This window comes from Myzus persicae, unplaced genomic scaffold (genome assembly GCF_001856785.1).
Source record: "Myzus persicae strain clone G006 unplaced genomic scaffold, MPER_G0061.0, whole genome shotgun sequence".
Lineage (NCBI taxonomy): Eukaryota > Metazoa > Arthropoda > Insecta > Hemiptera > Aphididae > Myzus > Myzus persicae.
The window spans coordinates 67,150-78,110 of record NW_019102087.1 but is presented as its reverse complement, the minus strand read 5'-3'; the positions used below and the strand labels follow the sequence as shown (position 1 = coordinate 78,110).

At 32.0% G+C, this 10,961-nt stretch overlaps 1 long non-coding RNA gene across 1 annotated transcript; it reads left to right on the top strand.

The window, feature by feature from the left end:
* The first annotated feature begins 505 nt into the window (after positions 1-505).
* On the top strand, positions 506-3,416 carry LOC111031173. Its single transcript, XR_002604172.1, has 2 exons — positions 506-742; positions 2,964-3,416. It is a non-coding gene; the product is annotated as an uncharacterized LOC111031173 (long non-coding RNA).
* Positions 3,417-10,961: the final 7,545 nt, after the last annotated feature.

Below are 10,961 nucleotides of genomic sequence, written 5' to 3'. Positions count from 1 at the left end.
CTAAATGGGCTGCAGCTGTACACCAGATGTCGACATATAGATTACAATCAAAACTATAAAACAAAATTAAAATATATTGTTCACTAGATTCCAGGATTCAAAAAATGAATCCTTATTGACTCTATGGTTTTTTTTATGTACATCGAAAAATAAAATAATTACATCTCGGTTTGACTTTTATTTTGATAAATGTAAGAACAAATATACCAAAAAAAAATCTTAATTTCTCTTTTGAAAACAGACTTTTTATTGCCACAGAATATTTTTTCCGTAGGTAGTAGAAAAAAATGTCAATAATTTGATAATAATATGGTCATTAGGTACGTCCAATAATTCCAAAAATCAGATTCTGAATAAATTCGTTATTAAAGGAAATAATGTGGGCGAGTGCTGATTGGCGAATATAAATAACGGATTATAGCCGGTTATTTCTTTTCAGACAAACTTTTATTATATTATTATTATTATTTTGATGTAATAACAAGACGTCGTCTTGATTGGCTCTTCTGCGTAGTGTTCGCAATATTATTTTAGTGGAGTAGTTGTTGACTGTTGTTATTGCGATAATATAATATTATTCTAACCTTTAGGGTATTTTTTTTTCCTTTCATTGTTTATGTTTGAGTCGAAGTAACAGTATTCCACTGAAGCACTTCTTTTATACATCACATTCTTCGCTGTGATTATCCACATCATCGACAAACACTTTATTTGAACAGGCGGACGGCATAATGTTATACAGGTATGTAAACACTATTCCCAGCTTCCTTTTGAAAGAAAAAATGTCGAAACAGATTGTGCCGAGCACAATAAAGTTAGGTAGGTATTCGATTGTTCATTTCACAACGTAATAATGTATAATATTTGAAACAATACGGATGTTAACAAGTTTAGGCTAACTGCAGTAATCCAATTAAACCATAGAATTTATTGATCGTGACCACCTACAACTTACTGTGTTTTGCCTAGGTTGTACCCCTCAACTATGAGAATATATTTGCACTTATCGTGACTAAAGTAATTTCGCAAACACGTCTGTAGGTACGAAAAAAGTGTTTTAATCAAAATTCACAGAGCGACGTGGCATCATTCAAAATACAATTAACTGCTAATGGGCCCATTGCACCGTAGTTATAATAATTAATGAAATGCGTTTGGATTTTTAATGTTTAATATTAGAATTAATTACACGTATTATACTACTATGTTTAACTTCCGTGGAAAAGAGATGTTTTCTCAAGGCGAAAAATGAAACTATTGTGTTCAAGCGCACATATGTAAATAATAGGTATAAGTATACCTCTATACTTTACGAAACAATAAAGAGCATTGATCCAATGTGTGAAGTACTGGAACATATTATTAATTTAAGGACATACGTCCTATACATTTTTTTTTCATTTCGTGACCTAACACATATTAACTGTAGATAATAAAATGGTTATTTTATTACCGAATTATGGATACTATAATTTATTAACATAAAAAAATATTTATATAATATGTAATAAAGCTCTTAATGCATCGTATAAATTAGTTTAATATACCTAACTATTATACCTACGTATATTATACTGCATGCAGTACAAATGACGTATTAAACGTATTATTATCTTTTGAAAAGCGTACAATAAAGCGTAATAAATATATTTACCTTAACGGGTCGATATATACAAATATTACGACTGTGTATTATATTGTAAAGATTTAAGACCCTATAATAATGTAGAGGTGCCTTTTTACTGCATTACTGTATAGACAGTTCATCGTTCCAGCACCTGTGAGCTGAACATTTTACATCGTATAGTGAGTTTTCACGCGATATTTTACCCATACCTACCTATATTATACCTGTATGTATGTACCTACAACTGTTGTTGTTTTTATATTTTCTGTATATTATTACGCCATGATAAAATCTAAGCCACTGCAGGTATTGTTGGTCACACGTTATTAGATCGCAATGCAAAACTGTTGTAGGTCAAACAGTGTCGACCGGAAGAGTTCCGATAGGACCAATGCCGAAATAAATTATAATATGACTTCAACATAGTTCGTGTGTACCTACATTTAAATAATAATTACATTAATTAACGCATGGGCACATTAGTTATCACTTATCAGGGACCTATCTATACGTTTCGAATGCACAAACTTCTATACACTAGAAATCTGTAGAAATATAACTTTTATGTGTTTGAAATGTTGAATATGACCTTATACATTTATATGTACATATGATTATAGGTTGGAAATGTAATATCCTAAAATATCACCAAAACAAAAAATAATGAAAAATCCTTAACAATCTTAAAATAGGTATATGAACTTTTAAAATGTTTCTGACAGTTAAAAAATGATACAACGATAACGTGTTGATCATTATTTTACAGAAGACACTCTAAGGTGCTAGCTCACATGGAAGTAAGGGTATGACCTATGTTTAATTAGGTATTTATAAGTATAAAAACAGGTGGTTGAAGAGTAGTTATTGAATATCATCTAGTATACTTGTTCGACACTATCTATAACCACTCTCGCACTCTGCGTCTCTACCAATATTATTATGATGGTTTTACGACAATTGTGCATTGTTTACTTACATTTAAGTTTGTTTCAAAATAAATTATAAAATAAATGTTGATAAACTCAAATTTGTCAAAAAAAAAAAAAAAAATAATCAGAATTCTCTGAATAAATTTTCCACTATTTTAGCTACTTTTTATAACAGCATACATAAACAATTACATTGTATCAATATGTCAGCCCTACTAAGATTATTTGCATTTTAACTAGACGTTCAATGCTCATAATATTCGGAGACAAGAAATTTAATTATCTATCAATAATCCAACACCGATGCAAATAATAATATAATAAACTAGTGTACAGTATATTAGAAATATTATTATGATTTACATTTGAAATCGCGTAATATATTATTTACGTTTATTCTGTTGCAGACACGAATGTCCAAAATGACACGTAGCACAAATGCCGCCGACCATATTATAATATATTTTTATTATTTTATGTATACGTTGGCCGCAGTGGACCATTATCGGAATCGCATCAATGCAGACAGAGGTTGTGTCGAAATGTCAACTGAATTGATGACTTCACAGCCACGTGGATACCTACACACAACAATATACTTAAAATATATTGTTATCATCTATCGATTGTGGTACTCTGATCGTGATAACAACAATAAAAGCGAAAACGCCGTTTCGTCAATACAACGACCGAACTATTATTATATGAACCTACTACAGATACCGAGTGTTTGCCAGACACGTTTTATGTGTTCGATTGCAGTGCATAATGGGACACAGACACGCCTCAGTCGAACGGGTTCAGATGTTCACAAATAAAATAATATAGAGATAGGCGACCTGTACGACCGAAAAAAAAAATAAGACTGTCACCTGGTCGTTAACTCGAATTACTTCTGCACGTCGATGGAGTGCTTTTTTTATGAGCTTCACGATACGAATAAAATATATATTGTACAGATAACTCCTTTTCTAATAGGCATACACTGTATAAATATATACTATGTATGTGTAATGTATATATTATTATTATAATATGTTATATTCGTAAATTGTTAATAATTATTATTGAAAAGTAACTGTAGTAGAGCAATACTGAGGTAATTAATTGAAATAAGACAGTATAAAGAAAAACGTATACATTTTTCACAAATATAAATTATTTGAATATATATTTTTATTAAACATCGTTGTATCACCAAGTGCAGACATCTTTCAACTTAAATTTTTTATGTTATTAGCTACCCATGCACACCAAATGCCTCGTCATTAGTTTTATTTAGTCAAGATACATTAGTATGGATTAGATGCAGAAACTAAAAAAATATGTTTATTATTATAATACCAAGTATGTATAGGTACATACAATATAAATTATAAGTTATAAGTATCATTTATTTATACTTAATTGTTGGTTGGCCTCTAACATGAATGTTACAATATGTTCGTATTATTAATAACCATACAAATTCATTTTGATAATATCGTAACATGTCCCCACTTATGTTTACGAATAAAATTAATAATTATTAATTACCCATTAAATGAAAACAAATAATAATTGAAGCATATCACCGCACTATACGTATTTATATTTGCTTCTGTTGCCACTTATTGCTGCTGTCGTTAAGGTATACAATACTTGCCTATTCCTAAGTCAGGTAGGTATGCTAAATAATGGTAGTATATAGTACAGAATAGCCATTACATAGGTATTAACTTAATTAATGCACAATAAGTAAATACTCATAGGGTATAGGTGTATTTGAGAGTTGCATCGAGAAACGGCAAAGCCTGCAAAATATGTTGAACAGTCTTTGAAATGTTGAATACCCAAGTGCTTAAAAAATATTTGGCATGTTGATATGTAATTGAATATCATTATGCAATTTTAATAATATAATGCAGAGTAGTAACAAAAGCAAAAAAATGTGTAGTTTTTTGACTACCCATTTTTGAATAAAAATTCAAACAAAAAGAAATTCAAACGTTTATTATATAGTTACATAAATTATAACGCACATAATGCATTATTATCGCGTGTCCGTATTGTGGCCCGAATGTTATATTATATTGAAATGACGAATAATCCGTCCGCCTGACGAGTTAAATGGCGTGTATAATGGCGGCAAGTGTATTACAGTGCCTAAGTAATAACCGTTTGCAGGCATCATTCATTCATGCAGTGGCTATTATAGAATAATAATAAGCGTCTTTATCACAAATTATAATTCGTTTTAATGATTTTTTCCACCAAAATTCGTACGTTTCGCGTGCACGAATATCGTCGAAGTGCGTAAGGAATCACGAAAAAAGATCTGGCAGTCGGATAACAAAAATAACAAAAAATTAAAAAGATTTCCACCCGCTATATTGCAGCGCGGAATAGGTACAGTAATTCGAGTTGAAAACCAGGTGGCAGTTTTTTTTTTTTTTTAACGGGCTACAATCCTTTTTTTTTGCACCACGAACCCATTCGACAGACAGGCGTGTGTGCGCAGTTAAAAAAATTATATACAATGTACCTATATATATATATATATTATATACTGCACACTAGACAGGTACCTGCCTACCAGTATAAGAAAAACGTCTGTCGGGCGAGCGCCGAAAACGCCTCCACGCACACAATATATTCTGGCGCAGCGCATCGTCATTAAGGACAATATATAATAATAATAATAATACAATAATAGTAATAATAACACATCCTTTCCTTCGATCATCATCACTTTCGATAATGCGGCGAAGGAGTTTACCTCGGCCACATCGTGTTATTATTATATACTGCTGCAGTTCGTTTAATAATAATGGCCATGCTCCGAAAATAAAGGCCAGAAATTCCGCGTGTGATAACCATATGTCGGTGTACAACTACAACAGTCGGCGGCAATATAGTATATTTCGCTTGTGCAGGAGAGCGGGCATAAATCGCGGGCAGAGTGCACCCACTCACACACACCTCTGGTGATGGGTCTCGCCTCTCGGAAGCGTATCGTATTCTGCGTGTATATATATGTATTGTACGTGCACGTGTGTGCGTGTGGGACCGATCAACCCAAAAACCCTTTTCATATTATACTCAGGGTGATCGAGAAATAATACTGCGTCATCTTTGAAAATCTATATTCGTCGAATGAACTTCGTGGTATGGAACTTTGGATTTAAATGTTGATGCATGAAAATTACATGTTCAGTACGAAACATAAAAGATGCTCAATGTGACCAATCTTGAGACGCTCCAACGACATCGATCCGATAGTCAAATATTAATGTTGTTCCACAACTCTCTCTTCGACGTCTCGGGTGAAGTATGACCGTTTGAATAGCTACCTCGGTTATGTTTGTGATTTTAATTTCTCGGTATTAGCTGCTATGAGTGGTCAAAAAAATTAAATCTCGTACGTAGAAGATGGTATTTTAGTAGTAAATTTTAGTACTTCATTTAAATTTTGGTAATCTTCACCACACAATCAATTTAAGCTATTGTAACTTAACTTATCAATTTACAGAGCTCATGCAGTATTATACGTAGTACATAAAACGTGAATAAATAACATAAAATATTAATAAAATTAACAATTGGATAATGAATTATAATAATATTTCCGACTCTTGCGTCATATTTTATTTTATTATTAACTGAAATATTACTCATTTGTTCACAAAGTATGCGTATACACCTACGATTACAATAATTAGCTTTCATTTTTTATTTTACCATATGACTTATGCACATTTTAATATTTTCCTAGGTACTTTATCTATTACAATTAACTTAATTGGTGAATAAAATTCTTAGGAATGAGTTTTAAAAAAATATTATTAATCATATTATTAAAGAAGTGCAAATTACAATTTTAATAAGGTGAAAAGTGGAGCAAATTACAATTTTTATAGGTACAAGATTGCACATATTACGTAACAATTCACTTTTATCCTGTTTTATGAGGCGCAAATTACAATTTGTCAAAAAGTGCCACAATTAAGTGGCACAATCATTACCAAAACCTAAATATATATGTATATTTTTATATTTTTACGATTTTGGTGCATATTAACAAAGGCCCTTTAACACCGACCTGAGTACATTAGTGCCGAAATGAGATTAAAAAAAAAAATCATATCGTAAAAAAACTCTAAGATTCCAGATACCAGTGATGTGCTTCATTCCTGCGGATATTAAATTTGAAACCATCTATTTATATATCATTCAAAAACGCCAAACTTAGCCATGTATTACAGCCGATTTATTATGTAAGTATAATCTTAATTCACAAATCTATTATAATATGATAACGATTGAGCTTCAGATTTGTCGAGTTATACCATTGCTGTTACTTCTCAGTACCATACCTTGACTATAATATTACCATATAATATGTAGTTTGTGTTAGTGTGTAGTAAGCATTTGCGTAAGCTATACCGAAGTGATGATGAATTTTACAAAAAAACAATTGCGAATAAAAGAGTTTTATGAAAAATAAATTTAAACATTTACGGCTATTCATATTACAGAGAATCTTATATATTTTTAAATACATAAAAAAATATAAAATACTAATATTGGCTAAAATAACGTTTCTTTTATATGTCTTTAGCGCTTAAGTCGTATCACCTGTATATTTATAGGTATAATCGCATGTATTGGCGGGTGTGATATGCATTTTTTATATCTTTGAAGCTCATGTCATATTGCTCTAACCCTCGACGGAAAGAGTGAGTTGACATCTCTGCTTCTCGCTGACGGTAATGAGTGCAGGTATGAAAAGCTCTGTCACGAGCTACAATCCACGTACCTATTTTGCATACATCGCTGTGTGAGTACTTTTCGTTCAAATACAGGCGAGGACAAACAGATTATGCCAATTGGGTAAAGACGTGTACCCTATTTCTTTCGGTGATGATCGGACAAAACTTTAGAAAGTCACCAAATCCATGACAGATCAGCATTCGGCTAGCCGTTTCTTATTTGCATAATCCTCGAAGGATTTTCAAAAATGTGCTGTTCCTCTTTAACCATCACCTGTTTATTCGGTCTCCGTTCGTCTCCTAGAGCCGAACTATTATAATAACTCGGCAGATTGCGAGTAAAAACCCCCTCTGCCCATAATGTATTATACACTATACAATATACATGTATATTGTAACGTCACACTGTCGCGTCATTGTGTTATTAAACCACGCATGTGTGTGTGTGTGTGTGTGTGTGTGTGTGTGTGTGTGTGTGAGGGCGACGATCGATGAGAACTGGTCCGAGAGTCAGGTAGCTGGTTCCCATGGAAGACCCGGTGCGAATAAGACACAATATTTTATATATAATACATCGGTCGCGGGTGGATGAGATGGGGTACGCCGACCCAGCCTCCGACGCCCGACGACCTGATTTTTTTTTCGCATCCCACCCCGCTTAGGCACCTATATACATCCTAACGTCATTATGTGTAATATAGTTTCGCCGGGTTACTCGATATAATGTTTGCCACGGTGAAGGGACGGGGGGAGGGGGCCGTTATGTGAACGAAAAAAAAGGGATAACGTAAAAGCATACCGCGCTGGTATAATGTTACCCATCGGGGAACGATTATAACATCGTTAAACGAAAAAAAAGATTATGTTATTATTATATATCGGGAATACGATAAAACGATAAATCGTGCAGTCGTGGTGTATAAAAACCACAACAACAACAGCAGCTCGCACAGCAAAAAAAAAAACATAATAATATTTTGATTATATCGAGTATTAATAATTTTATTTTATTTATATAATGTCTACAATAAATAATTATAATAGGTACCTATATAAGGCTATACCTACAGACCTACAGTAGAGTCTTGGCAATCCGGAATTCGATATACACAATATAGGTGGTCCAGACGTTTAACACGACTTTTGTTTGTTTTATGTCTTTTAACTATTAATTTATGTTGAAATTAATGAGGAATTTTAGAGTTGTCGAGTGCTTCGGAAGATGAGCGAATGAAAATATTTTACCGAGCTTGTTTATTTCTAATTTATCAATACTGGCTATTTATTGTGATTATTTATTATATATATATCTTCTTAGGTATAGCCAATAGGTACATTCGCCACATAATGTCTGATGACTTGACACTTGACTATCACAAAATTATAATGTATTAACGTTTGCAAAAACGTTGTGAGTTTGCATTTAAGTTAAGAAATAATAACAGTAATAACTTTATTGCAACAATACCTCATCTTTACTGCATATTTTAACAAAATATTATGTATAAATAAAACACATACCAATTGTTTATAAAATAAAAACGAACATGAAATTGCAAAAAAATACTTTCGACTTATTATACTTTATAAGCTATCTATTTATTTATTATTATGGTAACACATAATGTACCTTTACGGCTTTACATATAACCTATACTTACATGATATCATTGATTCATAATGGTAAAAAAGTTGTAAAAATGCAGTCAAATTAAATTTGTAATAATGAAAACAAACATAGAAGATATCATCATTTTTTGTTTACATAAAAAAATGTCATGCTCAATATAATTTACTGTGTAAGTACCGCCGTACCTATAGTTCGTAATAACATCGCCTTGACCGCGACCACGGTTACCCGCACTACTGCCGTTAGATCATCGTCACCGCAATAAAAAAAAAAATACTTACAATATTATTAGCTACCTATTATAATGTTTATATATACAGCGATCGTATTATATAATCTAATTTAGTATATTGATTTAGCCGAGCTTCATCTGACAAGGGTATTACAGAAAGTACAGCTTATCGGTGTCACGAAAATGCAAGCACGTGCGGTTTTTGTCGTGACTACATAATACTATACATATAATATATAGACGTATTTATTCAAAATGATTTTCAAAATCTGATATAGAAGTATAGGTTTGTGTACTTAATTGAATCCTTAAAATAACTATACTACCAAGCCAGGATTAAGGATTAATTGGGCGCCGGGACACCATGCACTTAGTGGGCCCGCTTTCGATTTTAAATTCAAAAAAAAATTGTATCACTACATTTTTACGACTGTAATTGTTTAATTTTGTACTGTGATTATGATACCCCGTGCGAATAGATCAAACATACTTAATATCAATTATGACCACCTACTAAGTACAATCATAGATGACAAAGACTATCACCTAGGCCGGGCTATGCTGCAGAGGAGCAATATGGGTTAAATTTATGGGGGTGCTAAATGTATGTCGACTCTGGTGGCCCATAGGAGGGGGGCTTTGATTCATACGCCATCATTAGACTAACTTTTTAAGGCCCTTGCAAACTATATCAACTTTTTATCAAAACGACCTTATCGACTAACAAAAATGAATGTACCTACATAAAAAATTTAAAAATTTTTGATATGGCAAAAAAGTTTAGCTTGCATAGGTTAGAGCAAATATTCAACACCTTCAATAGTTTATTCTCTTCGTGAATTTACTAAAATTGAAAAGTGCTTCGATCAATGCAAAGTAAAATATTGTTTAAGCGTTCAAACATAACATTACATATTTTGATCGGATCATATTGGAATTACTTACAATTTTGTCAGGCGTATAAAATTCGTTTTAAATTGCACAATAGATATGGAATTATAATTTATTGTATTAAAATACATTAACAGAGTGAGCTTTGCTAACTTGTTTGATGTATTCCTACTTGTACAGTAAAACCTCGCTAAAACGGAACTTCGGTAAGACGGAAACCCCGGTATTACGGAAAATTTTTTTGGTCCCGTTTCAAATTGCATATAATTTTATCCCGCTAAGACGGAAACCTCGCCAAGCCGGAAACGGACACGTTTTTGTAATGAAAGTTGATGAAAACCCTCGCTAAGACGGAAATATAACACGATTTTCGTGTAATAAATTTATTTTCGTACTGTCGTTACCCATAGATTATCGATATACGAGCGCGTACGATGACATTAAAAACTAATAAAATTGATACGTACCTATACGCTATACAACATTATCTGAGTTGCTTGGTTCAGTATCAAATCATATATCGTTACGTTCGTGTCGCTGCGTTTTGAAAAAATATTAAAATAAAATATTAATGTACAATAAATATGTATGTAATAAATAAATATAAATGAATAAATATAAATGAATAAGTATAAATATAAAATTATAATAAATATAAGTATAAATTGTATGTAATATGTACCAACTGGTTTAAAATAAATATGTATGTAATCTTTAATTATATTAAATTAACTTTTTTAAACCCCGTCAAGACGGAAACCCCGTCAAGACGGAAAAATGTCATGGTCCCATGCGATTCCGTCTTATCGAGGTTTTACTGTAATTATATAGTTAAATTTGTTCGATTCCACCGCAGCATCAAAGCATAATAAAGTATAATGACTATATTTATTTCGAAAAA